This window comes from Artemia sp. Qi Xiang Cuo, chromosome 16 (genome assembly GCF_049724085.1).
Source record: "Artemia sp. Qi Xiang Cuo chromosome 16, ASM4972408v1, whole genome shotgun sequence".
NCBI lineage: Eukaryota > Metazoa > Arthropoda > Branchiopoda > Anostraca > Artemiidae > Artemia > Artemia sp. Qi Xiang Cuo.
The window spans coordinates 44,233,066-44,246,468 of record NC_142809.1 but is presented as its reverse complement, the minus strand read 5'-3'; the positions used below and the strand labels follow the sequence as shown (position 1 = coordinate 44,246,468).

Sequence of the window (13,403 nt, the reverse complement as noted above, 5' to 3'; positions counted from 1 at the left end):
TCTGAAGACGACAAAGAGTGGTTTTTTATCCATTCCTCATCATCATCTAAATCAGAGAGGTCCAGGTCGCTCTCATCGAGCATTCCGAGGGTGTCATCAAGGGAAACTACAATAAAGGAACTGGTTCAGTAGGCTTGAAACTAATAGGTAGATAGATAGATAGATAGATAGATAGATAGAGAGATATATAGATAGTGATTGGCAAAAGAACTATCACAAACCCTAGTGGACCGAATTTGCATTTCTTAGTCAAAAAAATACAATAACAAAATAATACAATAACAACACATAGTTACCACTGTAACGAAAACACGACAGGTAAAAGTCAGAAAATACAAAATACAAAAGTCATAAATATAGGTCATAACTAGAAATATTTTAAAGGTCATAATATAAAAAGACAAAAAGGGTAACAAATAAAATAACCAAATATTCAACAATGAAAAAATGATATATACAAAATAGTTTAATTTTTAGCAGACTTACGCGTTGTGATTCTGGTTGATTTTATTTGTAAAAGATGGAATAAAAGTTTTTTATACAGTAAGGTAGAAAAGGGTATAGGAGACAAGATGGGGGTGGGTGGGCACACTATACGGGGGTGGCGATTTCTTATGGGTGAGTGGTGGCTAGGTTGTTGCCAATTTAGTAAATAAAACAATTATTGACCTTTGCTATCCCCATTAGAATCGAGATTTGAACTACGAAAAATCAACCTTAGCTTTTTACTTGATTGGAACCGCCTGGCCACAGGCGTGGACATGGAGGTTTTCCAAGTTCCAGAAGATGGCACTTATCAAACTAACTGCTTTTAAAACTATCTAAGCACTGTCTACAATCAAGAGAGTACACCTGATTTTTCTCAGAACTCGTTCTCATCACTTTCTTTTTTTTCTTTTTTCTTACTTTTGCTTTTTTTCATCTCCTTTTTTTAGCCTTTTCTAGATTGTCAAAACACCACTAAAAGTCGCAGAAACTTTCGGAAAAAAATCTCAAGATGGCATTTCAGGTCCAAAAAACACGTTGAAAGAACGAAACCTTTGCTAGATGGCGAGGCCTTTGCAAAAAAAATATTTTATGGGGGTATCCACAGATGTGGACACCAGGTCTCAGGAGGATAGGGCGTCAAACTGGCGTTTCAGTTGTTTGATCTTTATTGCAGGAACAAATAGCAAGCTTGTTGCACAGCCTTGCTGCAGCGGGGATTGAACCCCAGCCTCCTTATTGCCAAGCAGATCATGAATCCACTATGCTACAACAATAATCCCAAATACAATATGGATATTATTGACTTGCTGCCACACAAAAATATTGAAAGGAGTTGCGATTAGATGTTGAAAATCTTCTAAGAGAAAACTTAAAATTTCTTTATCAAGCTGTTATGTAAGAGAGCGATATATGTTGAAGTGCCACGTGCTGTTTTCGAATTTTCCTTTTGTCTTAGTTTATATGATAAACTTTCAATAGCTTAAGTGATGCAGTGGCTTTCTAATCTCTCTGCTATGAGAGATTTTCCTGTAGAAGTTTGTTTATTCTCTTAACAAGCTTTAGCCTGGTAGAATTGACATCCTTTTTTTAGATTTTTGCAACAAAAAGTGATAAGGCATCAGTTAATTGGCTAAAGGATCAAATATCTTGTACTATGAGCTCCTTTGGTTCTTTGTTTAAACTCAAGCAGGAACAGAATATTCACTCCTTTTCCCTGAAAAGTGATTTAAGAAGTTAATTAAAGCTATACATAACTAAATAGGATCTAATCTTTTTTTACTTGATCTGAAATGAGTTTAAGGGCAATAAAATTTACTTCAAATTTTGATAATTCCTATAAAAATCATATTCTGTATTTATTCTACTCTCGGCAGATTACGTTAGTGGTTACTACAATCTGCTAGGTAGCAAAATACAATTTAACAATTAAATTTATATCTCTTTTTATATATATATATATATATATATATATATATATATATATATATGTATACGCCTCGCTCTTTACGCTAAAGTTTTTTATTGTTTTAAAAAATAAAGTTGTGAGACAGAGTCAAACTTTAGCGTAAAGAGCGAGGCGTTGAGGAGGGGACAGCCCCTTTCATATACGGAATAATTTCTGTTCGTTTTAAGTTTTAATGTTGCTCCTTACTTTCAGTTTGAAAAACTTGTTTGTTTTTTTTATTTAATTTCTGATCGTTTTTTAGTTAATGCAGCTTTTATTTTTGCTCACCGTCATTGAATAAGTAAACAAAATTGGCATAAAAATTTACTTTTCTTTTGCTAAATGGATGTCTTAACAAATTAACTTACGTAACTAACTTCTATATTCGTATATTTTTCTTCTGGCAAAAATACAAAGTTGCAGATTTTTGCAGATATGAGCTTGAAACCTATGTAATAGGGTTTTCTGATACGCTGAATCTGACGGTGTGATTTTCATTAAAATTCCTTCACTTGAAGGGGATGTTTCCTCCCTCTTTAAAAAATCGGGTAAATTTTCTCAGGCTCGTAGCCTTTGATGAGTAATACTAAACTTAATAAAATTTATATATTTAGAATCAGCATTATAAACACATTCTTTTGATACATTTATTAACATCAAAATTCCGTTTTTAAAAGTTTCGATTACTATTGAGCCGTATCGCTTGTTTTTTTAATGTTTTTTTTTATTACGTATATGTTATTACGTATATGAGGGGGTTCTGCCCTTAGTCAATACCACGCTCCTTAAGTTAAAAGTTAAAAAAAAATTTGATTCACAAACCCCTGAATCACAAAGGCCGTTTAATTAGAATAGATAGCTCTTTTGAAAGCACTAAAAAAAACTGTAGCGTAAAGAGCGAGGTATTGACTTGGGGATGAACCCCCTCACGTATGTTATAATTTCTGTTTGTTTTAAGTTCTAATGTTGCTTCTTACTTTCAGTTGAAAAAACTTGTTTTTTTTTATTTAATTTCTGATCGTTTTTTAAATAAGGCATGGAAATATGGCGCCCCCGACCTTGAAAGGGCCCTTCACCCACAGGAAAATTCGCACTATTCTGTTTCTCGCTTTTGGCCACAGACAACAGCCCCCCCCCCCCTTCAAAAAAAAATACTTAAGGAAAATGTCAGCATACGACCCATTAAACAAGAAATAATGCTGGCAAGTCCGGTGCCCTCTTCATGGCAATTTCCCTTCCCCCATGAAAACTTCCTTCATGGAAAGATCCTCCAACGTAACCCCCGAACCACCCTTCCCTCCCACTACCAGAAAAAAACCCTCCTGAAAACTTCTGTATGCTTCCCAATAACCAATACTATATGTTAACATTGGGTAAAGTTCATAACTTTTAGCCCTCCCCCTGGGGACTTCGGGGTATTAAGTCATTCTTAAAGACATATTTATCATATTTTCGACCATGCTAAACAAAATAGCTATCTCAAAATTTTGATCGGATGACTTTGGGAAAAAAATAAGCGTGGGAGGGGGCCTAGTTGCCCTCCAATTTTTTGGTCACTTAAAAAGGCACTAGAACTTTTAATTTCCGTTCCAATGAGCCCTCCCACGATATTCTAGGACCACTGGGTCGATACGATCACCCCTGGGGAAAACAAAAACAAAAAAAAAAAAAAATAAACACGCATCCGTGATCTTTCTTCTGGCAAAAAATACAAAATTCCACATTTTGTAGATAGGAGCTTGAAACTTCTACAGTAGAGTTCTCTGATACGCAGAATATGATTGTGTGATTTTCATTTAGGTTCTATAACTTTTAGGGGGTCTTTCCTCCTTTTTTTGAAAATCAGCCAAATTTTCTCAGGCGCGTAACTTTTGATGGGTAGTGAACTTGAAACTTGATGATGGGTAGTGACACTAAACTTGATGAAAGTTATATATTTGAAATTAGCTTTGAAATCTGATTCTTTTGATGTATCTATTGGTATCAAAAACCCGTTTTCTAGAGTTTCGGTTACCATTGAGCCGGGTCGCTCCTTACTTACAGTTCGTTACCAAGAACTGTTTGATACATAGTCCTCAGTGCGCGTATAATAGACTTACCCACGCCACGCTTCCGGGCCGACAACAATATCTGAGGGTGCACACCAGAGTCAAACGCGTGGTTGACATCGTGACCGGCAAAATACAAAGTCTCATTTATATATATATATATATATATATATATATATATATATATATATATATATATATATATATATATATATATATATATATATATATATATATATATATATATATATATATATATATATATATATATATATATATATAAGGACAAATAAGGATTTTAATCTGGTAAACATTAAACATGACAGACATTAAATATCTAATATTAGAGTACTGTGTTTCCGCTATTTTTTTAGACCCCTTTGTCAAACTTCGAAGGAGAGAGAGAAAATGAACTTCAGCCATTCCTTCAAATCAGAGTAGGGCTTGAGTTTATTTAATATGCATGGACTGTTGCTTTCAAAACCGCTGACAAGAGATGTTTAAGTGAAGCGGCAATTTCAGTTTCTCTCTTTTCAAAAATTCAGCAGAATTAGCAGTAACATGATTTCTAAAGTCTAAAGATAAATTCGTTTGGTTACTTCGTTGAAGCCAATGAACATTCAATTTGAATGCAGTCTCTTATATCATTGAGATTGATTTTGAAATCATATTTCAGCCATATATACAAGAGATTTTTTTTTTTTTTTTTCGCAATAGCCGGTGTAAATGAACCTCCGAAAAATTCGCTGGAAATAAATTCATGTACGTCTTTAAACCATATTCAGCTATAGTGGATGTATTAAACTTGAAATTCGGTAGAAATGTGTTAATATAAAACACATTTTCATATAATGACATTCGACGCAACATCTTCAGGAAAGATCCTGTGCATTTTCATCACATAGACCAGAAGGTCATAGTAACACAGGGTAGAGCTCATTCAATCGCAATTTAAAATTCCAAGGCTCTTTTTAAGAGCCAAGAGCGAACATGGGAAATCTATCCCCTTGAACATCTCATGGGCCCTGGAGCAGCTCCCCCCTTTAGCCCCAAATGCAACCGGGTAAACATGTCAAGGTAGAAAGTTTCGAAAGATCCAACGAATTGTTCTCCTGGGGTGGCATAATAAGTACTGCTGTGAAAATCATGCAAATAGTTCGTGTAAAATAGACACTTTGTAGAGATATTGTGACAGATAGGGCCGGTTGAGAAGATCCTAAAATGTTAGGATCCTTGAGGATCAAATTTTAAACTTTAAGATTGGTATACTACAAGTGAGAGTAGGGCTGTTGCCTCCTAAACATTCTATAGAACTAAGCGTGAAGTACGCTTTACCACACACGATTTGTATTTCTAGCTGTGTGTTTTTACACTTTTTTTGGGGAGTCGGCATTGAAGAACTGGGACAAAATTCAAACTTTAGTGTAAAACACGGGGTATTGAGGAGGGGGCAACCACCTTCGTGTATGTAATAATTTCTGTTCGTTTTAAGTTTTAATGTTGCTCCTTATTTTCAGTGGCAAAAAATTTTTTTTTTTATAATTTCTAATCGTTTTTTATATAATTCCGGAAAATTTGGCTCCCCTTTTTATAGAAAGATCCTCTAAGCAATTCAATCCCGATGAAAATTTACTCCAGATAATTACATTAACATCTCTACATATAAAATTGAGTCGCCAAAGAGAAAGTAAGACAAAGAGAATTTCATATAGGAATTCTGGTAAATTCCCCTAGTGCAAAATTTCTTTTCAAAATTTAACCCCCCCCCCCGGAAACTTAACTCTCCATGGAAAATTCTCCCCCTGGAAAATCCCCCAGCAGAAAATTCACCCCCTACCCGAAAAATGTATGCATAATTTACAATAACAAATACTATACGTAAACAATTGGCAAATTTCACAACTTAAAGACCTTTCCCCAGGGGCTTTTGGGGCTTTTCTCTAAGAGTATAGTTATTGGACCTTTCAACTATTCTGAAAAAATCGCTATCTCAAAATTTCGATTGAACTACTTCTTCAAAAAAGGTGGCGTTGGAGGGAAGTAAGCTGCCCTCCAATATTTTTGGTCGCTTAAAAGGCTAATTTCTATTATCCCAAAAGGTGTGAAGAGTCGCGAACAATGCATCACAACAGCAATGATAGCGATTATCTTTATCAAGAAACTAATCAATGGTAATGTTTTATTTTAATAATACCATTACCTGAGATTGTTTTAAAGTTATGTTTATAACTGGTGTGGATCTTCACAATTATACTACGAAGTTTTTATTTGTTTCACACTGAGGCCGGTAAACGGCCACAATGTGAAATAACCCGCTCACAGTTTTCTGCTCGGAACGTCTTGCCACGTTCTTGGAGTCGAAGGTTCATTGGCACTTTTTTTTGTAAAATTGTTTGTAAATAAAATGATGCTCCTGAAAAAAATATGGAAACATTGATATAAAGCTTTCTCAGTTAGGCCTATATAAGTAGAATCGTTGAACGGCCTATCAGCTTCAATAACTTTTAGAAGACAGTTGCTGTAAACTCATTCAAAAATTAGCTTATTTTGGCAAGTAACTTACTAATATTTAATATGTTAAATATTTAATTATTCCTAGGAATATAAAGTTAAAGGTGAAGCTACATCATTTTTTCTCAGTCCCTGTCAATCTTTTATATCATTGAAACATGCTTGTGAGTCTTACACATAACTTTTCATCCTTAAAGAAGACAGGTTAACGTCACAACGCAGTTTACGACTTGGAAAAATAATTTCCCAAGAGAAAAACTGCTAATTATGCTGTCATAAATGCTGTCAAAATCTGTAGATAAGTTTCAGAACAAAACATTAGTAGCTAAGATTTACAATTCTCCTATATCACTAGCAGATGGGAAGGTGAAACATCAGAGATAAATGTTTAGCCCTAATGGTTTTGGGAGACGACAGAAGTGAAAATTGAAAATGCGATCCAAAAATGAAAGGACTTCAGTTGCGATAACCAAGCTTGATTGCTTAAAAACTTGCTGACTGCTGAAAGACTACTTTTTCTGTAAATATTTGACGAGGCGCCTTCTCCTCGCCTTGATACTTGTAAACATAAATAAAACGATAGGCAATAACGATAATAAAACTCTCAATCAATCAATTTATTTAAAGAGAAACAAATACAAGACTTTAGACCCTCACAGATGCCCTTTGGCCTGTGAGAGTGGGAGACTAAACATTGCATTAAATAATAGCAGTAAAATCAAACAAAAGGACAAGAAGAAAAAAAATATAAAAAAAGAACAAAAACAAATTAAACAACAACAGCAAAAATGCCGTACCTAACAAAATAAATCGATTAAATAAATTGAAAAAGAAATACAGAGGGGAGAAAGAGAAGAGAGGAGAGAACTGAGTCTCTAGGCATAAGAGGTGAGTAGTTTTCCTTCTACAAAGTCCATGAGACCCCTATCCCTGCTTTTAAACGGAGCCCTGCCTGTTAAACAGAGCCCTATTCCTGGATTCTATGAGAACCCATCATTCCACGGGAGCCAGCAGGTGCTTGTTACGTCACAGAGAACTAATAGATGCTTGTACGTGTTACGTAATAAGGATTGTTACCTTATGTTTAGGGATGATGTAATTTTGCTCGACTTGATAGATTTATTGAGAGTGACGAAATCTTACGTGAATTGATGGATTTATTTGAATTACACAATCTCGCGCGACATGCTAAACTTGGGGTACCGTGGGGAACCCCCGCTTGTAACTGAGGAGGAGCACACACATGCAGAGGGGAAAGTCGAACTAGAAATTGTTTAAATTTGGTATGCACCTGCTTGTTAAGTAATACTTTTAGAGAGCGTTATCAGATAAAATTGCGGGTTTCTGTTAGCCTTTTTTAGTAACAGAGTCTATTACACTATTGGAAATTGAATGTACTATCAGGGGTGAAATAAATATGAGAAAGGCTACAAGATGGTTAAGTTGCGTAAACGACCACGTTTTGAAGTTTTATCCTAAAACAATAAATCCAAAGGATTAAGGTTATTGTAAATATAAATTTCAATAAGAAAGAGAAATTTACAAATATTATTAAAACAGAGAAAAAAACAGTTAAAACACAACAAACGAAAAAACAAAACGTGAAAAAACCTATAAAGGATAAAATAGAAGTAAAAAGAATTTAATTAAAGAAAGGTAGGGGTCCTAGCAATCATTTCCAGGGAGTGGGTTGATATTACATATAAATTTAAGCCATATTAAGGAGTGCTTCTGTGAGGTCTTAATTAAAATACAACGTTACTATTACTCCATTAGATGCCCCTGCAAGATAAAAGAGACACATTTTTTACATGCAGTTATTTCTAAGAGCTTTTAATGAAAATTCTACGTTTCTTTGAGCCAGGACTATGCATATTTTACACCACCGCGACAATATGTGGCTAACCCACCCTAGCAAGCAATTCAAGAGGGAGGTTGTTATTAGAGGTAGTTTTATTTACGCTTTAGTTCACGTTTTACAAAGCTCTTATACGCAAAAAGAAGAATTTTGCATTATTTCTAGAAGAAAGATCATGGATATGTGTGTTATTTGGGACAGTCTTTTTGACTAAAATAATTGTCTTTGTTAGCCGTTTGTTTTGTAGGACTACCTGCACCCTTTTAAAATGAATATGCTACCTTACGACATCACTGCCTCAGAATCTCGAGGCTCAATATGTGGATAGTTTTTCGATATTTCTAAATCAATCGACTATCTCAGCTATTTCATGCAATAGCTTTTTTGACTTCTTTTGGCTAGAATTCTTGTTTTACACCACAAAATGGCTGAAAACGCCACTTTGCTATAAGACAGTCTTCTTAGGTAAAATAAATGTCTGTTTTAACCGTTGTTTGGTAGGACTACATACATCTTTAGAAACGAATGTGCTACCGTACGGTATTACTGCCTCTGAAACTCGAGGCTCAATATGCATGTAGTTTTTCGAATCAATTAACTATCTCAGAATATTCACGAAATTTTTACGCTTTTTTAACTTCTTCACGCTTTTTTAACTTCTTTTAGCTAGAATTTTTGTTTTGTATTAAAAAATTCTGAAAACGTCACTTTGCTGTGGGAAAGTCTTTTTGCCTAAAATAAATGTCTATATTACCTATTTATTTTGTAGGACTACCTGTACCTTTAGAAACGATTGCGCTACCGTACGGCGTTATTGCCGGTGAAACTCGAGGCTCACTAAGCGTAGAGATTTTCGAATCATTTGACTATCACAGAATTTTCAAACAAGGGTAATGTATATTGATTTTTTTTCTTCGTGAAACTTGTTTCATGCTAATTTTTTATTAATGAAACTTGTCTTATTTTTATTTTATGTTCATGGAAGTTGTTTTATGTTGATTTTTTCCTTGTGAAACATATTGCATATGGATTTTTTTCCATGAAACTAGTTGCATGTTGATTTTTTGTTCATGAAACATGTTGTATGTTGATTACCTCTTCATGAAACCTGTTGCACGTTAATCTTTCACTCATGTAACATATTGTACTTTTAGTTTTTCCTCGAGAGACTGGTTGTGCGTTGAATTTTTCCTTCATGAAACTTATTTTATCTGGATATTTTTCTCCGTAAAACATGTCGCATGTTGTTTTTTTGTTCGTGAAATTTGTTGCATGCTGATTTGTTATTTGTGAAACATAATCTATGTTGATATTTCATTGCGAAACTTGTTGCATGGAGATTTATTTGAAACATGTTGCATATTGGTTTTCTTTTCTTCGTGAAACATGATGCATGTTGATTTTTCTTCGTAAAATTTGTTGCACGTTGGTATGTTGTTCGTGAAACATAATGTATGTTAATTTTTTCTTCGTCAAACTTGTTACATGCTGATTTATTTGAAACTTGTTGCATATCGCTTTTTTTCTTCGTGAAACATGATGCATTCTGATTTTTGGTCTTGAGACTTGCTGAATGTGGATGATTTCTTCAAGAAACTTAATGTATCTTGATTTTTGTTTTCAAAAAACTTGTTCTTCTTCTTCAAACTTGTACATTGATTTTTTATCCTCGTGGAACCGGTTTTGTTCGTGGAACTTGTTGTGTGCTGATTTTTGTTCATGAAACTTAATTCATCTCGATTTTTTTCTTCGTGAAATATGTTGCGTGTTGGTTTTTTGTTCGTGAAATTAGTTGCATGCGTATTTATTATTTTTGAAAAATAATGTATGTTGATTTTTTCATTGCGAAACTTGTTGCATGGAGATTTATTTGAAACATGTTGCATATTGGTTTTCTTTTCTTCGTGAAACATGATGCATGTTGATTTTTGTTCGTGAAACCTGTTGCATGCTGATATATTGTTCGTGAAACATAATGTATGTTAATTTTTTCTTCGTCAAACTTGTTGTATGCTGATTTATATGAACCTTGTTGCATGTCGCTTTGTTTTCTTCGTGAAACATGATAAATGTTGATTTTTGTTCGTGAAACTTTTTGTATGTGAATTATTTCTTCCAAAAACTTAATCTATCTTGTTTTTTGTCTTCGAAAATATTGTTATATTTATATTTCTTCTTCATAAAACTTGTTGCATAATGATCTTTCTCTTCATCAAACTTGTACATTGATTTCTTATCCTCGTGAAACCGGTTTTGTTCGTTGACCTTGTTGTGTGCTGATTATCGTTCTCGAAACTTAATTTATCTATATATTTTTCTTCTTGAAACTTGTTACATTTTTTTTTTGCCTTCCTAGAACATGATGCATTTTGATTTTGGTTCGTGAAACTTGTTGCATGTGTATTATTTCTTCAAGAAACTTAATATATCTTAATTTATGTGTTCGAGAAACTTGTTATATTTTCAATTTTTATTCATAAAACTTGTTGCATGTTCATTTTTCTCTTCATTAAACTGATACATTAATTTTTCTCCTCGTGAAACATGTTTTGTTCGTGGAACACGAAATCCAAAAATACTTTACACAATTCGAAAAAAATTCTAAGGGAATAAAAGTTAGTTGGCGCAGACCAGAAAATACTTGCTACAAAACACAAAATTCTAACAACATCCCAATTATTTCTTATAGAATGCGAAAAGCTCATACATAATCCAAAATAATTCTTAGAAAACATAAATAACTTTTAAAAAACACATAAGTACTTGACGTGCCCGGTCACGTTAACCTAACCTAAATGAACCCAACTTAAAAGTAGTTAATTTATTGTAACCCTACCTATCCAGTTATGCTGCTATCTCTATAACTATAGTGGAGTGGATGGTAACAGTTGGGTTGAAATTCACACTCATGTGGCTCTGGCTTTGAAAAAATCCAAAGGGAAGCTGAATGTTGGCTGCAGGTATCCGATGATATGTTAGATGGCCCAATATTTACATGTTGTGATGACTCAGTCTCGCATGATTTTTGTTTTGGGTTCCGAGGGGACCTTTATAATCTAACATTAACGGGTTTTGAAGGTCAACGGTACGTGGCTTGATAGATCTTTTCATATGCTTCATTATTGAAGTGAGTTCAGTGTGTCAACGTTGATTTTTATTTTCAAGAGCTATTATAATTTTTGGTGTGATTGCCTCGGAATATATCGGATTGAAACATTCCTCTTGTGGTTTCATTTTTTTAATCCTATTGTTAGATAAACAATGTCATGAATTTTATAGCCGTAAATGGAATATCAAATATAATATGTTCAAGTATGATAAAAAACGATTGAGTGCAACATTAAATTTTATAAATTGAAATGGCTTTTATGATAAAATCATAAGACCATACAATGAAAATGGTTATGAAATAAAAAAGTACAAGAGAAAATTTGAGCAATTTGCAGTTTTTTAGTGTGCAAGCTGTATATAGTAAGGGAAATGGCCCAACGGCCTAATTTCTTAATATTAGAATGTGATAAACACACTCCAATGTTCAATTTGGAAGACTTCAGTTCTGAGAAACACCTGCATTCAATTCATGACCCCGAAGGTGAAGTTCAATATTTCACTCAATGAGCACCTAAAAAGATACCTGATAAAGTAAAATGCATCAGATATCCTAATGCCTAAGCTTTTGCTTCTTCTATCAAGAAAAGACTGAAGGTTTAAGTGAGTCTAACCTTGACTATTGAACAAAAATTATCCAAGAGCCCATTTAAGGGCTAAACTGTTTTTCATTGTGCAAATTATATTATTGCATTATTATGCATATAATTGCATATTGTGCAAAGAATAGCCCCTGTATACTCCAATTAGCTACGAATAATATTGTCTCCAAAGCCAAGTAGAAATTTTTTGCGAGAATTAAAACAAGTGACGTCACAGTTTCTATTTCAGCAATTAATAATTGTCTCGTAACTTTTGTTGGATTTAGTTAAATGAACTAAATTGAATATATTAAAAACCAGCATTAAAAGACAATTCGTTTGCTATGTATATTGACAAAAATTACAGCAGCCTGACCAAACAAGAAAAATAATGATGTAAAAGTAAATTTTGGCTAATCCCATAGGCAAATAAAAGTTATATTGGCAATCACTGCTGGCCTTTCTAGAATAAGTATATTCGATGTATCTATTGACCTTTGACCTTTTGGGGTAGTACCTTCAGTCGAATATGAAAAACATAATACTTTTTAACGAAAATTAAAAATTAATACTAATGAAAAATGCAAGAGTTTACATTAAGTCCGCGCTACACTTACAAGCTGGCTGCAATCTTAATATAATTGATTATAGCCTAATATAATAAATTTTATTAGTTGCAAAATGTAAAAAAAAACGGAAAAAATCAAGCAGAATTTAAGCGCTTTAAAAATTCAAACAAAACTTAGAATAATCTTAGAAAGCAAAGGAAATGCTACCTGACAGAAGCCAAAACCAATAAGCTATAACCAAAAACTTACCCAACAGATATTGCCAACGACAAAATCAATCAAAAATAAGCCGAAAATAAATCCCATCGTCACAAGTAAACCACATTAATTTAAGGTAATAGTTTTATATCTAGTGATGTTTTGGATCTGAGCCAACGAACTGGCACAGGAGATCCCTAGTTTAAATAATTAGTTGTCCCCTGTGCCAGCTAAAAATCTCGAACCCTAAACCGTTGACAGTCTCACACAAACTAAAAACTTTCACTTTTTTGAAAACAAATAGAACATCATGCGACGGAAAAACACAGAGTCAATGAAGAGAAGCCTACTTTCATTGGTTTCAAAACAAAGAGTGATCAAGAGTGTTTCCGTTGTAACGAAATAGGTGCTATCATAGACTCTGCTAAATATGTTAGATTTTCCATTGAAAGTAATAATTAGGCTGAAAACTACGGAAACTTTAGAATTTTAAACACAGTAATTGATGCATATTTAAGACAAAAATATCACGTAAAAAGAAAAAAACAATCCAATATATTGGTGTTTTGAGAACCCAAAAAGTTAATAAACGGTGTT

The 13,403-nt window shown here is 33.5% G+C and overlaps 1 long non-coding RNA gene across 1 annotated transcript in view; it reads right to left on the bottom strand.

Annotated features, from left to right (window-relative positions):
• LOC148942947 (uncharacterized) overlaps positions 1-13,053 on the bottom strand; it is a 45,791-nt gene extending 32,738 nt beyond the window's left edge. The window contains exon 1 of the long non-coding RNA XR_016143104.1: positions 12,858-13,053. This is a non-coding gene — a long non-coding RNA (uncharacterized LOC148942947). The remainder of the gene's footprint in view (positions 1-12,857) is intronic.
• Between the last annotated feature and the right edge of the window lie 350 nt (positions 13,054-13,403).